Source organism: Schistocerca gregaria, chromosome X (genome assembly GCF_023897955.1).
Source record: "Schistocerca gregaria isolate iqSchGreg1 chromosome X, iqSchGreg1.2, whole genome shotgun sequence".
Taxonomy (NCBI): Eukaryota; Metazoa; Arthropoda; class Insecta; order Orthoptera; family Acrididae; genus Schistocerca; species Schistocerca gregaria.
Genome location: NC_064931.1, coordinates 365,767,417 through 365,783,870, shown reverse-complemented (window position 1 = coordinate 365,783,870; position 16,454 = coordinate 365,767,417). Strand labels below are relative to the sequence as shown.

Below are 16,454 nucleotides of genomic sequence, written 5' to 3'. Positions count from 1 at the left end.
GTACAGAAAACTATCGAAGTCATTTTGTGGAGCATGCTCACGTACTAGGTACTGAGTACTGGGTGTCTCCAAGATGGACACATCCACTCAACCAGTTTCAAGGTGGTCATTCTCTCTTTTCTCCCTCTGGAAGGAGTAATACTTGAAGGCACACACAAACTGGTCATTCTGTCCCACAGTAATGTAATAAACTTTATTATTTCACTGTCAACAACATGATTGTTGCTAAAATATTTGTTTTTTCTGAATGTTTCCACAGGTTTTCAAATTTGTGTAGCTGCCAATCATAGTTACAGTATGTAGCCTTTCTGACCAGTTGAAACAATGTTTTTGTTGTATTCTTCTTCTTATGTTGAAAAGAATACCTATGAAAGCCACAAGTGACTTTTTTTTTTAAGTACAGATTTTTATCTGAAATTGTCTCAACATCTCTCCAATTTAGTTGCAAAATTATAAATAAAACCTTTTCAAGGTACTTACACTATACAGGCCATTACTTTGTGAATGCACTTAGTATCCACCACCACAGCACGTACTCCAGTTTCTACAATTTCATCATGTTGACAAACATTTTGAGCTAAGCAGTATGCTCTCAGAATCCCTCCCTAAGTCAAATGTAACAACACAAACAGAAGTGTGTCCCATGAACAATGATAAATGACTTGTGATGATTTCCACAATAACTTCCAGATTATCAATGAATCATCAGTTAAACAAAACACAAATTGCAAAGTTTTTGCCAAATGATACCTTGTATTGGGTAAGACTTCTACAAATATCTCTCTTCATTTGGTAAAACAAGATGAGAAAAACTGAAACTTCTAGTTATTTGTCCAATGAATCCCAATGTAATTACAGATGGACCAGCAGCTCAACAAGCAAAAGCAGCAGAAGGAATCATCTATATCATTCTTAGGATAACCATATGAATTTTAACTTACAGTGATCCAAGAGAACCATAAAAAACTGAAATCAAAATTGTCACATGAAAATTTTAACCTTGCTCCTCCCAAATAAAAATTTCATTCTGGAGCATATGATAGTCCAAAATAACAACAGACATAAAAATGTATTATTATTCCACACAAGCAAGCCTATTTTGAACACTGTCTCCACAGGAATCTCTCAAAAGGAGAGACAGATGGTGAAGGGAGGTAGTTGACTTATCAGCTCTATGACTGCATCTATGTTCTACTCTAAATTATACCTACTTTAGGAATGACAGTCATACAGAAAACAGTGGGGCGAGGCTCAGGTGGGAAACACATCATGCTTTCAACAAATATCATGAGAATTCTAACAACAACAACCATCCACTTTTGCCACATATTCATCCCAACACACCAAGCTGGAAGCTAGTGTAAATTATGTTAAATTTTTGCTGATATACAAGTGAATTCCAGAGTGCTGTCATTTAATACTACGTGAATTTATTCCAGTAATAGTGTCCTTTGCAACAGTGCTATATTTTTTGTACACGAGCGATATCAGAACTGAAAAGCACTGTGAACTGAAAAATAAACAACATATGTCCAGTTGCTGCGTAGAGGCCAGGCCAGTGGTAACAGCTGAAGTCTCAATTCCAGGTATAGTAGAGTTGATGAGCTCTGAGGTAAATGCTACAATCCACAAAAAATTCTCAACCTGATTATATGCAACAATGGCATCAGTCTTAGTGAAACTTCATGAAATTGTTGCACTGGTGAACATTCAGCATTTGAGTTTGTGGTGAGAGGTCAACGCTTACTACTTTCCTTCCCAACCCCCCACCTATAGTTAACAAAATAACTTTTCAACTTCACCTCTCACCCCCCATTTTAGCTTGTCACACCACAGATGCCTACGATTTTAATCATAATAACAATAAAATATACAAAATATTCTGACATAAAGTAATTATTTGTTTATACCAGTGTTTAGTGTACTGCTTTGCTATAACATCCAAGAAATAGCAATTAAGAAAAAATATAGCATCTAAAAAGCATATATCTGCAAATTTGAGAAGTATGTGTCATGCAATAAATTTTATATTGACAATGTCAAAATTTACATAATATAATAACTAAGTATGCAATCACCATCATAACCACTAAGACTGTTCAAAAATTTTCAAATGGCTCTGAGCACTATGGGACTTAACATCTGTGGTCATCAGTCTCCGAGAACTTTGAACTACTTAAACCTAACTAACCTAAGGACATCACACACATCCATGCCCGAGGCAGGATTCGAACCTGCGACCGTAGCAGCTGGACCGAGCGCCTAGAACTGTTAGACCACCACGGCCGGCCACACTAAGACTGTGAACAGGTCTGCTCACTACAGCTATGAAAGTGTGTAAGTCATTCATTCACCTATGTTCATGAAATCAGATTTTCTGTTCTCCCCTTTGTACCATCCCTCCCTTTCCACTTCTTCTTCTTCTGTCAGTTCTGTCTGTGGACTCTGAGAATGTGTGCCTTTTCCTGGCTGGCATGTTATTGGTCAGGCTGCAAGGCCAGACACATGGCCAGGCCCTCACATTAGAAACTGAAAACTATATAGCTCGCAATTTCTGCAATTCATTGACATTTTGAGACTCTTGGTTTTCATGCTACTTTATTGTTAGCTGTCATATTTGGGAACTGAAGTATGTAAAAATATAAACAAGTCCACTAAAAAGTGGTTTGGATTGGGGGAAGGAGGGGTAAGCTGGCCCCAAATGAACCCTCCACTTCCTTCCATCTGTTGACTAATTAATTTCTTAAAAATGTCTGAGTTGGCATATGAAAGGAAAAAATCTGAGGCTTGGAAGGAAAACTGTATACTACTGTTGAACTAACAAAGAAATAGCCCAAACCTGTTAAGAATGACTGAAAATGAGAATACACAGACAGCTAGCTCATGCAGACTGAAAATAAAAAGGAAGCCTGGACGTGAGCGTGCCATACTTCAACACAAACCACTGAGTGGTTCAAGTACTATCAGATCTTATAAAATCCCAAGAAACAAGAATCAAGTCTGTTCATTGCTGAAATAGCACAGACAGGCATAACGATCAAAGAAGACCTCACGTGGGAATGTCTGACAATTATGAAAAACATGATCTCTCAGTTCAGTCTACATTATGTGTTGAATCAAAATGACAGGATGATAATAATAGAGACTGCAACCAGAGACAATAGAGTTACAGATGAGGCAGAGCTGAATAATATAAAATAGATAGTTATTCTATTCTTGAGAATATTCGTGTCATTGTGAAGCCTTTTAGCTAACACTATCATTGATACACAATTTCAGTTACTACTATTAGACTGTATAATTACTTTTCATTTTCATCTGCAATTTACAAATGGTTCAAATGGCTCTGAGCACTATGGGACTTACCATCTGAGGTCATCAGTCCCCTACAACTTAGAACTACTTAAACATAACTAACCTAAGGACATCACACACATCCATGCCCAAGGCAGAACTCGAACCTGCGACCATAGCAGTCGCGCGGTTCCGGACTGATGCGCCTAGAACTGCTCAGCCACAACAACCAGCTGCAGTTTTCAATTAGTTTGAAATAATTAATTTTAGATATTGCTATTTCTTCTTGATTACTTTAATTACATACAGTTTTGGTGGTCTCTGTTTTAACTGCTAACCATATGTATTTTAAACTGTGTTGCCACAGTAAAACCTTTAAATGAAATGTTGCTTTGTATTCTAACTTTTTACGTATTCATTCACATTTATTTTTCTTTATCAGCATTATCAGCCCTGCACACTTTCCTGTCTTTTCTTACATGCTTATCTGTATTATGCACAAGAAATACATCCATTATTGCCATTTCATGACACAAGGAAGAGGGAATGTATCCGGAAAAGGCGATCACTGAGTGCACCACTGCACACAAAAAGCTATCAGCTTCATTTGAGCAAAGAAATATATGATGTATCTTCACTCCAAGTGTAATAATCCAGTTGTGTAAAGAAATACACATACAGTATGGTAGATAAAGTTAGTGTAAAATGACACAGTTCTATGTACTCCACCTGTGCACTACAGTTTACCACGAAACTGTCTTTACATTAAGCAGCTAAATGTTGCTGGCCTCATTCACATATCATTGTTCCCTGGAGCCTATTACATTGTTCATTATTGTTTTATGCTCAGAGAGAAAAAGAACACTAGGCTATTTTAAGCTGAGAAATGAAGCACCTAAACGAAGAAATAAGCTGTGTTCTATTTATTAGATCTGTTAATTTACCGTTCTTGCAATAGGAAGGAGATGTGGTGTTCCAACAGGCTAATACTCATCCACAGACACTGGGAAAAAAAATCTGTACACCTGGAAAGAGATGTTGTTTTTGATAAGATGACAGCATATGACACCTGGAGGATAGTAGATGTACTGATAATGGTTTCATCTATTTCTGCCAACAGCCAGCATAGTGGCATACCTACCAGACCTCCATCTGTGTCCAGCCTTTAATAGGGAATGCTCACAGCTGGAAGGCTCAGTGTGGTGCAAATGTGTGCTCAAGCAGGCAACCATGCTATGAAGATGCATTTATGCTTCCTGCAGCCAACTGAGCGAGTTTGAAAGGGGTCAAATTGTGGCTTTCTGAGTGACTGGATGGTCCTGTTGGAGAATTGTCACACAAGTTGGATGTGCTGTGCCAGTTGTGCAACAATCCTGGTATCAGAGCCTGCATGAACATCTCACAACCATAGATGATTTTCTGGACGTCCACACAGAAGAGCTGCCCACCAGGATTGTTGTATTGGTTGGTTGGTTTGTTTAATTGATGGGGGAAGGAACCAAACTGCTAGGTCACTGGTACCTTGTTCCAAATAAAACAATGCCACAAAGGTGAGAATAAAACAAGCGAAACTGACAACACAAAACAGAGAGAAAGGACAAACCACAAGAACGACAGAAGGGCAACAAACACTTAAATGGACAAAAGGGGAGAATAAAACCACAGAAATGCAAGAAACGGGTAGAAGAGGTTAAAACGACAAAACAGATTGTCATGGCTGGCTGACCATGAGAATAAAAAGAAGATGCCAGCCACTCTGTAACACATGAAAACCTCCACCCTAAAAAGACTAGGATGGAAAGTACAGAGGGATAAAGGACACGAGCTAAAACTTAGATCAAATGATAAACCTCACCCTCACGAATAAAACGTAAAACTTAATCAACTGATGAGGCACTGTCAGATAAAATTAGCCACAACAAGTGTGGTAACCGAAGATATCATCGCAGGGCAGTCAAAGTGGGACAGTGCACAGAATACGGGCCACTGTCAACCGGGCACTGCATAGACACTGAGGCGGGTCTTCATGATGCAGGAGGTAGCCGTGGGCCACCCAAGCATGGCCAGCAGAGAACCACAGAGTCCCTGAGAGAGGCCCACATGGAGAACTGCCACACATTTGTAGTCTCCTTAATGGAATACAGTTTGTTGTGCGTACTGAGACTATGCCATTCTGTCTCCCAAAGCCAAAAAACCTGGCAGCGTAAAAATGAATGCAGGTCAGTTATTGGAATGCTGATCTCCATAAGCAGTTTCCATGTAGCCTGTTTAGCCAGCCTGTCAGGAAGTTCATTGCCCGGGATTCCGACGTGTCCTGGGGTTCACACAAACACAACTGAACGACCAGTCCATTCCAGGCCATAGATGGACTCCTGGATGGTTGCTACCAAAGGATGACAAGGGTAGCACTGGTTGATAGACTGTAGGCTGCTCAAGGAGTCAGTACACAGAGGAAATGACTCCCTTGGGCTTGAACGGATGTGCTCAAGAGCACAAGATATAGCCACCAGTTCTGCAGTGAAAACACTGCAGCCAGTGGGTGAGGAATGCTGTTCAAAATGTCCTCCATGGACATACAAGAAGCCAATGTGACCAACAGCCATTGAGCCATAGGTGTAAACCACTTCATGGCCTCGATACATGTCAAGAATCAAGAGGAAGTGACAGTGAAGAGCCACGGGGTGAACTGAGTCCTTTGGGCCATTTGAAAGATCCAGGTGAAGCCGCAGCCTAGGTGTACATCATGGAGGTGTACATGAATGGACCTCGAGTATAGGTGGTAAAGGTAAGGACTCTTGTTCAGATAGAAGAGATCCGACATTAACTACAATTGTAAGCCCTGACCTGGGCCGCCAATGCAGGAGATGAACCGCCATGTGTGCAAAAAGGAGACGGTAATTCGGATGCACAGGAGAACTACAAACATGTGCAAGCAGTTGTGCACACCTGACCTGCAATGGAGGGACTCCAGCCTCCGCCAGGACGCTGGGTGTCTGACTCATCGTAAAATCTTCCGTCGCTAGTCGAACGCCACAGTGGTGCACTGGGTCGAGTAAACGCAATGCTGAGAGCACAGCCGAACCATAAACCAGACTCCCATAGTCAGGGCAGGATTGAACAAGGGCTCTATAGAGCTGCAGCAGCGTAGAGCAATCTGCACCCCAGTTGGTATAGCTCAGGCAGTGGAGGGCATTGAGGTGTCCCCAGCACTTCCACTTAAGCTGATGAAGGTGTGGAAGGCAAGTCAATCAGGCATTTAAATCAAGTCCTAAAAATCGACATTTCTTCACTACAGTGGGGGGATAGTCACTAAGGTAAAGTTCTGATTCTGGATGAACGGTACAACACCAAAATAAGTGCACAACACATGACTTTGTGGTCGAAAACTGGAAGCTGTGGGCTAGAGCCCATGACTGCGCTTTGTGGATGGCTCCCTGTAGGTGCCACTCAGCAACACCAATACTGGTGGAGCAGTATAAAAAACAGAAGTCGTCTGCATACAGAGAGGGTGAGATGGACAGTCCTACAGCTGCTGCTAGACCATTAATGGCCACTAAAAATACAGATACACTCAATATAGAGCCCTGTGGGACCCCATTCTCCTGGATATGGGGGGGGGGGGGGGGGGGGGGGGGGGGGAACTGTGAGAGGCACCAACTTGGACATGGAAAATACAAAGCGGCAGGAAATTCTAGATAAAAATCGGGAGTGGGCCTCGTATAATGTGGCAAGGGCATAATGTTGCCAGGTGGTGTCATCCGCTTGTTGTAAATAAAAAAAGATGGCAACAAGGTGTTGGCATGTGGAAAAGGCTGTTCGGATGGCAGACCCGAGGGACAGAAGATTATCAGTGGTAGAGCGACCCTGGCGGAAGCCACCCTGACATGGAGCCTGTAGGCCACGTGACTCCAGGACCCAACCCAACCTCTGACACACCATATGTTCCAGCAGCTTACAAAGAATCTTAGTGAGGCTGATGGGCCAATAGCTATCCACATCAAGTGGTTTTTTTTTTCCGGGTTTGAGCACTGGTATGATGGTGCTCCCCCACCAGTGTGGTGGAAAGACGCCATCGCACCAGATCAGGTTGAAGGTCATGAGGAGATGTCGCTTGTAGTCATACAAGAGATGTTTAATCATCTGACTGTGGATCTGATATGGCCCAGGAGCTGTGTCGTGGCACTGTAAAAGGGGCTGAGGAGCTCCCACTCTGTAAATGGGGTGTTATAAGGTTCACTGTCGCGTGTAGTGAACGAGAGGACTTTCCCTTCCATCCGCCATTTGAGAGTGCGAAAGGATGGGGGGTAATTCTTCAATGCAGAGGTGGAGGCAAAGTGCTCGGCAAAGTGCTCGGCAAAGTGCTCGGCAAAGTGCTCGGCAAAGTGCTCGGCAAAGTGCTCGGCAAAGTGCTCGGCAAAGTGCTCGGCAAAGTGCTCGGCAAAGTGCTCGGCAAAGTGCTCGGCAAAGTGCTCGGCAAAGTGCTCGGCAAAGTGCTCGGCAAAGTGCTCGGCAAAGTGCTCGGCAAAGTGCTCGGCAAAGTGCTCGGCAAAGTGCTCGGCAAAGTGCTCGGCAAAGTGCTCGGCAAAGTGCTCGGCAAAGTGCTCGGCAATTGTGTTTGCGTTGGTAGATAACACACCATTGATGTTAATGCCAGTGATACCTGTCGGGGTCTGGTACCCACAAACATGTTTGATCTTCATCTAGATTTGGGAAGGTGACATACGGCACCCTATGGTCGAGACATACCTCTCCGAACACTCCTGTTTCCATCATTTTATAAGTTGGTGAATGCGGTCACAGAGCCATTTAAAAGCTGTTAGGTGCTCTAGGTAAGGATGCCGCTTATGTCACTGTAAAGCTCGCCGATGAATGGCCTCAGTGATTTCCGACGACCACCAAGGTACTGATTTTTGCGGGGGCACCCTAAAGAACTAGGGATAGTGTTTTCCGCCACAGAAATGATCATTCTAGTGACCTGCTCAACTACCAGATCAATGGTACCTTGCGGGGGAGATTCAACATTGACAGCTTCCCAGTCTGCCTTGTTTAAAGCTCATCTTGGTAGACATCAGAGGGAATGGCACTGGGGGAGTGACAGGAAGATGGGAAGTGGTCACTACCACACAAGTCATCGTGGGTTCTCCAGTGGACAGATGGGATAAGTCCTGGGCTGCAGAGATATAAATCAATGGCCAATTAAGTGCCATGAACCACACTGAAATATGTGGGGGCCCCAGTATTCAAGAGGCAGAGGTCAAGTTGAGACAGGAAAGTTTCGACATCTGTACCTCACCCAGTAAGCATGGTGCCACCCCACGAGTTATTATGGGTGTTAATATCTCCCAAAGGTAGGAGGGGTTTAGGGAGCTGATCAGTGCAGCCAATGTGTCCAGGGGTACTGCACCATCTGGAGGAAGATATGAAGATATACGTTGCAGACAGTTATTTCCTGCATCGTCCTTATCCTGACAGTGACAGCTTCAAGAGTGGTTTGAAGGGCACAGGTTCACTGGATACTGAGTTCAGGACATAAACACAAACTCAATCTGACACTATTATAGTTACTATGGTCCTTGTAATATCCCCTATAGCCGTGGTGGGCAGGGGCCCACATTGCCAGGAACCAGATTTCCTGGAGGGCAATGCAGAAAGCAGGTGTAAAGCTTAACAGTTGCCACAGCTCAACCAGGTGGTAGAAAAAACCGCAACAATCCCACTGGAGGATGGCGTTATCGTATGGCTGGGAAGGCATGAAGCATGCAAGGAGGCAGGTAATGCCTCGGGGTCACCTGCTGCCATCGATTGAGTATTGGTATCCATTCCTACTGTGGATGAGACATCAGTGAGATCCAGGTCCTCAGGGGATGCTGAGATCTCCACCTCACCCACAGGTGCACAACTGGTAGGGAGTAGTGGTGTTGGGGACACCAGAGGGTCCTTTTTCTTAGCAGACTTCTTTGTTTGCTTGCACTCTCTCTTGCTGGGAGGTCTTCTCCGAAGTAGCTTCAGACATGGAGGAAGACCGTGAAGCTCTTTGCCCAGCAGCTTTTGGCTCCTTTAGCCACTGGTGAGTGTCCGCACTGGCATTAGTGGAGACCTTGGGAGAGGATCCGGAGAAGGGGGAAGCGACCGATATCCCCTGCGTTTGGGGAGGCCTTGTTCCCAAGGTAGGTACTTTGGGAGCAATGGAAGGAGATTTTCCCCCTACCACCAAGGGAGCGGATGTATTGTGGAGGCCTGGGGGGCCCACTGTTCATGACACAGAGTGTGGTACAACTGGTACTTGTGATGGTGATGGTAACGTACCTGCAGCATGTTTGTGCTTCAGCCAAGTGGGATGTAATCGTTCAAATTTGTGTTTAGCCTATTGGTAAGCCAACCAGTCCAGGGTCTTGTACTCCATGATTTTCCGCTCCTTTTGGAGTACTGCGCAGTCTGGCGAGCAGGGGGAGTGCTGCTCTCCACAGTTGATACAAGTGGGAGGAGGCACACAAGGAGTATCTGGATGCAATGGACGTCCACAGTCTCAACATGTAGCGCTGGAAGTGCAGTGGGAAGACATGTGCCCGAATTTACAGTACTTAAAGCACTAGGGACGTATGGTTTAACATCACAGTGGTAAACCATCACCTTGATCTTTTCAGGCAATGAATCACACTCAAAAGCTAAGATGAAGGTACCGGTAGCAACCCTGTTGCCTTTGGGTTCCCTGTAAATGCGCCAGATGAAATGAACACCCCACAGTTCTAGATTGGCACGGAGCTCATCATCAGACTGCAAGAGGAGGTCACGATGGAAAATAAGCCCCTGGACCATGTTGAGGCTTTTATGGGGAGTGACGGAAACAGGAATATCACCCAGCTGGTCACAAGCAAATAACGCCTGGGATTGGGCTGGGGATGCTGTCTGAATCAAGACTGCACCACTTCTCATCTTTGACAGCACTGTCACTTCCCCCAACTTATCCTCAAGATGTTCAACAAAAAATTCAGGTTTCATAGGTAGAAAGGAGTCCCTGTCCATTCTGCTACAGACTAAATACTGATACGAATATGGCTCTCTTCTTTCTGTAGCCCTACATTCCTCCCACGGTGCAACGAGGAAGGGGAAAAATTTTAGGATCATATCTGTCGGCATTGTACTTGATCTCGCCCTTCTTAGAGACTGCTGGTGCCCTATGGTCACCAGCAAAAGGTGACTTAGTGTGCTTCAAAGCAGGTCATCTGCCCTAATGCCGCCCGCTCTAATCAGGGGCTCTCCCCACAGATGCCACCCAGCCACAGCAATGGCCACCTGGCACGGTGGCCATTGCCGGGTGTCCTGATGCCCTGGGAAGACAGGCATCTACTCCTTGGCATATATGGGGAGTTTACAGCTCAGGCATCAGCAGGGCAATCCCTGTGTTGTCAAGGGGCTACCACCAAATGGGTAAATTACAGCCCCACCACAATGGACTGGCTACCGTGCTGGATATTGGGCGCAGAGAAATCCAATATTGTCATGGGGGCAAAAGATGACATACCCTGGAAAATGTCCTCACCAAAATAGTTGAATTACAGGTGGAAATGCAAAGCCATGACAAGAAGTTCAAGAGATCAAATCTAAGGGCACTACGGATAACTAATGCACCACGTAAGGTGTCTTTCCCCATATGGCCCACACTTCTGTAGAATTTGGAAAGTGGTAGGTCAAACCATAAAAATGGGACCTGAACTTATAGGGCTGAAAAGTACGAAACTCCTTTTAGTCGCCTCTTACAATGGGCAGGGATACTTTGGGCCTATTCTAACCCATGGACCCTCAGGGGGAGATTGTCGTAGTTTAAGGACAGCAGTGGCAGATGGTTCGGCTACCACAGCACAGACAAAGGGGTTTGTGATCCCAGATGTGTCAATACGAACTGTTGTGAACCAGATATTAGCAGTGGGACTACAAGTATGCACACCTCTAGCCCATCTTCCACTCACACCACACCATTGATCAGAACAGCTCAACTGAGCCATCTGAGGATCACTTGGAAGATGGAGTGGCAAGTCGTAGTCTTGAGTAATAAAAGCAAGTTCTCATTGCTTGCAAGTGATGGTCGTTTGCGGTAACAAAGTAGACCTGTGAGTGATGTCTCATAAAGTGCATTTGTCCAAGATGCACGGGCTCCACCCCAGGCCTTATGATCTGTGGTGTAATAAGCTGTAACACTCCTTCATCTTTGGTGTTTCTGAAGAGGACAATAATTCGTGTTCGGTAGGTGCAGAATGTCATTAGACCCTTTGTTTTGGTATTCTTGCAACAGGAAGGTGGTGTGTTGTTCCAACAGGATAATGCTCACCCACACATTTCCTGTGAAACTCAACATGCTCTGCAACATGGGAATCAACTTCCCCGGCCATTGCAATCTCCAGACTTGTCTCCAATCAAACACGTGTGGGATGAGAAGTGATTCGGGCAACTCATCAACCATTAACTTTTACACTACTACATGAACAGACCAAGCTAATAATCCCAGGATACTATTCACCATATGAACGATCAATTGAATGCAAGAGTCAGTGCCTGCACTGCTGAATGAGAAGGCTACATCATGTACCACTATAGGTGTTTCACTTTGGGTTGATACCTGGTACCTCAGAACAGCTTGTGTTCTTGATCTGTAAATATAATAATTTCATGCAATTCGTATGCACTGTTGCAACAATAAATCTTGAATAAATTGGAAACCTCTAAAAGGATGTGCTAATTTTTTTCTGGAAGTGTGGGCTGAGTATATTGTACAATAAACCTTAAAGTGTTAGTGATATTTGACAGCATATCTAGTACAAACTTTTGCCTCTGTGTACTGACACAACTGTTTATTTGTCGTGTTGTTGAGTGAAATGGCATAAATTAGTGTTAATACAGGCAACAGAAATGGAGCTACACCTACATAAAGAGGTAAGTTGTATTCTACTTAATAGTTCCTTCTACAATGTAAGTTGTACAAATAATTGATGAAAACTTGACTACTGTAAAACTCAAAATATCTCAGTTCCATGTCTGTGTAGTTAACTCTTGCTTGCATTCCAGCACTCAACTTAGATTCAAATATCCTGGCACTCCTTGTCAGGCACAATTTTTCACTCCAACAATTTGCTGTGTATGTAGTAATCTTGGTTCACTAATGTAACCAAGTCTTCACAGTAGCAACAACGCCATTGCCATTTATATTTGTTTCAGACCCATCTCCCTCTCCCTGTCTCTCAAAGGACTTAATGGATGTACATTGTGACTAGGATCCAATATATGAGCTGGACAGGAGCGTATTATCAGGATCATCAGCAAACAGGAAATTCATTCCTGTGTCTGAGGAAAAAGAATAAATTCAGGAAACATGTAAGTTCTTTTTTTTTAAAAAAAATCTCTAAACAACTACATTCAGTAATCAGAGAGCTTGCATTAGAAGCACACGGAGGAGGCAAGGTCATCTAAGTGAAATAATGCAGAGAACCATTAGAAGTAAGTCCCTGCAGCATTTACAGTGCCAAAAGCTACGTGTAGAACAAGGTGTTATAATGCTGATGAGTACACAGGTGTTTTAAGGACCAGCAAGAAAGATCTGAAATGAAAAGGTTCATGTGAAAAGTATATGTCAAAAGGTCAGAGCAACCAAAAAGGGAAACTGAAAGAAAAATGTGATATATCTCAAATAAATGGGCAGACTACATAATCTGAGGGAATTAAGGTGCTGGGAAAATGCAGGCATTGATTTAAAGAATGCTTTAATGAAGAAGATGGCCAAATGGTATTTGAAGAACACTGGGGAATGGGAGACCACTCTAGCAGAGTTTAATAACTCCACATACAGTGGATGTCAATAGTTACTCAGAGAAGTCACCTGTCAGCTCCAACTGAAAAGACGGAACATGCTTGTCACATGAGTCGCACCTATTGTACAAATATAAGCTGGCTGGGTGACCAGTAATCACTTGTTCCACAATGAACGAAGTGCTCAATATCACTTCATATTGCTATGCACTTGAATACACTGTTTTTGTTCTGAACTGTCAGATTTTCATGATTTGGATATATTTATTGTGCAGCTTGTGACTTTCACTTTGTTAACAGTTTATGCTTTTGTAACAGAAGTGGGGGAAAAATAGGCTCAAAAGTTACTCTATTGTGCAGTGCCACTACTACAGATCTGAAGTTTCTTGAACTTTAGTAACTACAGCTGTTTCTGCAGCAGCAGCAACACACGGCCCAGAATCAACAAAAACTGTAACAAGAACAGCATGCTGCTATCTTGCGACTTCCTTCTGAACAGCAGCAACATCAGTCAGTGGTCATGGGTATGCCTTCATCACTGTTAGCCTGCTTTGTCGAGACTTCAGAGAGTTGGGAGATATCCCTCCCACATTTTGAACTTCACTGTCTTGTTTATAACATTTATAATAAGCAACAAAGCTTTACTCTTGACTTCTTGCAGTAGTTTGTATTAAGCTGTGCAAAAATTGTGACCACTCCTGAACTCTAGCAATTTATCTTTCAGTGAACCATGTAATCTGTTAACTGAATACTATTGTCATCAGGTGCAGCTTGTTGCAACTAGGAGATGGACAGTCTTGCACAGCATGGGCTGCCGACTTGCAGCGTATCACAAGCCTTGCAGTTTCACTTGTCAGAAGTGTTAAGTTTTCTACATTGAGTCACTGACTCATGGTGTGGTTGTGTGCTTAACTCTGAGAGGGAAATCACAGCAGAAGTACAAGGCATATTCCAAAACTAAGGTCAATTTGGTCATAAAAAATAAGCTCATGAGAAAAGGTTTTTATTGACAATAATATTTTACTACATGTCTATTTTGCTTTTCCACATAATCGCCATTAACATCTATACAATTTTTGTAATGCTGCACCATATTCTATAACTCCTCTGCATAGAAGTCTGCCACCTGGAAATTGAACCACCTGGTAACGCCAGTCTTGAGTTCGTCGTCACCTTGAAATCATTGTACACCCAGCCATATTTTCAATTTGTGACAGGAAATTGAAAAAACAGCCTCAGTGTGTTACTCGCTACAACAATGCAAACTAACTTCTCCTTCTCCATGAGAATGCAAGGCCCCACATGAGTCTGTGCATGTGAGAGGAGCTCTCAAAACTTCATTGGACACTTCTCCCTCATCCAACCTACAGCCTGTATCTCGTAGCTTCAATCTTCTGTTTGTTTGGCTCAATGAAAGAAGCATTCTGCAGCAAACAATATGTGGATGATGGGAATGTTATTGATGTAGCATGACAATGACTCCAAATGTCAATAAGTACAGTAATACCATGCGGGCATATAGGCCCTCCCAGTAAAGTGGCATAAGGCCGTTTCATTGAATGGAGATTATGTTGAAAAATAGGATTTTGTTACCAAATGAGTGAGGTGAGGAATAATATGGTGTATTGAGATCCTGAATGAAACCAACCTGCTTTCAGAAAAAAAAAGTGTTATCATTTATTGAATGCTCCTCATACTTTTTCATGAATTATATCTCGCAACTGAAAATCTTTCAGCTGACTGTCACTCCTCTGAAATTGCAGCTCAGTGATTCAGTTGGCCAAGTAGGAAAAGCAATATGGAGACCAGTCAGTACCACACCAAAGGCTGGTGATAAGAAGGCAGCAACAGCCAGTGTCAGTATGTTCTTTGGGGTTTTATACACACCAGTTATGGACACTTAATACAGGGTGAGTCAGGAAGAATGGTACATGCTTTGAGTGGTGATAGTAATTGTGTTTCTGCAGAAAAAATTTCGTATGGACCTATACTCTGTTCCAAATGGTTTCCAAGACGGAATGCTTTAATGTCAGTTCTGTAGGTTTTTCTTGAATAACTCAAAAACTGCGGCCTGTACTGAAAAGGTATTACAGGACAAAATTAAGCTTACTTAAATTTCCTACAGAAAATTCCTATTCATTTCTTTCTCTGGGGCTAACAGTTTGTGCGAAGAGAGCAAGAGAATATTCTTGCACGACATGCATGAGCTGAAGCTTAGGTAGTTTTTGTAGGCCAAATTGAGATAGTTTCCTGACTTGTAGGTCACAAGTCCTTATCAAATTGATCATCTCTAATTCACTTACACTACTGTGGTACTTTGTATACAAGGACACTGTACTGAGTAATTCAGCCAATAAATAACAATGGACATTAAATGTGTTCTACCTTGGAAACAATTTGGAATAAGGAATTTGGTAATACAAGGATTTTTTTTGTTCAGGATCACCAATACTATCACCTTTCCTTTTACTCATCCTGTTCAACTAGGCATGACTACGATGATGTCCAGGTTTAGTGCTACATATGAAGTGAAGTAGGTTGTGGCAGATGAATAGCCACAGCATCTTATGCACTGCTAAATATTAGTCCAAGTTATTCTCCAAGATGAAATATGAAATTATGTATTCTGATTTCTGGGGTTGCCAGGATATAAACACATTTATGGGCACAACGTGTCTATGTCAGTGTTAAAACCTCATAAAAATCTAGAAATTTTATCTCCCACGTCCCCAGTGACATGCCAGTCACATGGAATATGATGCCGATCATGATGAGACAGAGAAAATGAAGAAGAAAAGTGAGTGTAACACATATGAAACAAACATTTTTTCAGTATCCAGACATGCTGGTAAGTTCTTTATCCACGAAGAGAACTACTGATGATGGGGATCTATTATGAAGAAATACCAAATAATTACAGACTGCTGAAGTTGCTGAGGTATTTTACTATGAGGCTACATTGAACCCATGTACTCGTTTTCAAATTCATGACACTTTACTAAGATGACAACAGAGCAACCCACTAAAGCCCCCTACATCATATAAACCCCACTAGACACTACAGACAAGTCCTGTCAAGGACACACAGGAAATCAGTATGTTAGTGAAAGGGCAACCACTAAAGCTCTTACCTCTGTCGTTTTCTGCCGAGAGCTTGCATGCAATTATTTAACTCTTCTGATACAGTTACTCCCTCCCAATGGAGACGAGAGCTGGCACCCATAAGACCTGCAGTATTACGTGCTGTGATGTATATGCCCCAGCCAGTCTTTCTCGTAGGCCTCACATGGACAACAGCGATGTCACAATCGGCAGCTAGACTATATAAGAGCATATGTAATCAGAATAATTGCTGGAGCCCA

At 42.9% G+C, this 16,454-nt stretch overlaps 1 protein-coding gene across 6 annotated transcripts in view; it reads right to left on the bottom strand.

The window, feature by feature from the left end:
- Positions 1–16,454, bottom strand: part of LOC126299600 (syntaxin-binding protein 5) — a 901,795-nt gene that overhangs the window by 298,578 nt on the left and 586,763 nt on the right. The window lies entirely within an intron of this gene.